We start from the raw sequence: 229 nt of genomic DNA, 5'->3' as shown, positions 1-229 counted from the left end.
TTAACTACGTAAACATGCGAATATACAACATTCTTCGCTGTCCCATTGTCTATGCATATAAATAGATTGTCAGGTTTACTGACTTTTGAACATGCAACATATAATTGTCCATGGGAAAAACAATCCGTATTCTGATCTATACCTCATTATTCTAATGATGTTTCCCTGTGTCCCGGTCGTCATTTATATTATATATATATATAAATATATATATATATTTTCTTTTTAA

Source organism: Artemia franciscana, chromosome 20, assembly GCF_032884065.1.
Source record: "Artemia franciscana chromosome 20, ASM3288406v1, whole genome shotgun sequence".
In the NCBI taxonomy this organism is placed as follows: domain Eukaryota; kingdom Metazoa; phylum Arthropoda; class Branchiopoda; order Anostraca; family Artemiidae; genus Artemia; species Artemia franciscana.
The sequence above is the reverse complement of the archived record's forward strand: the minus strand, read 5'-3'. Positions refer to the sequence as shown.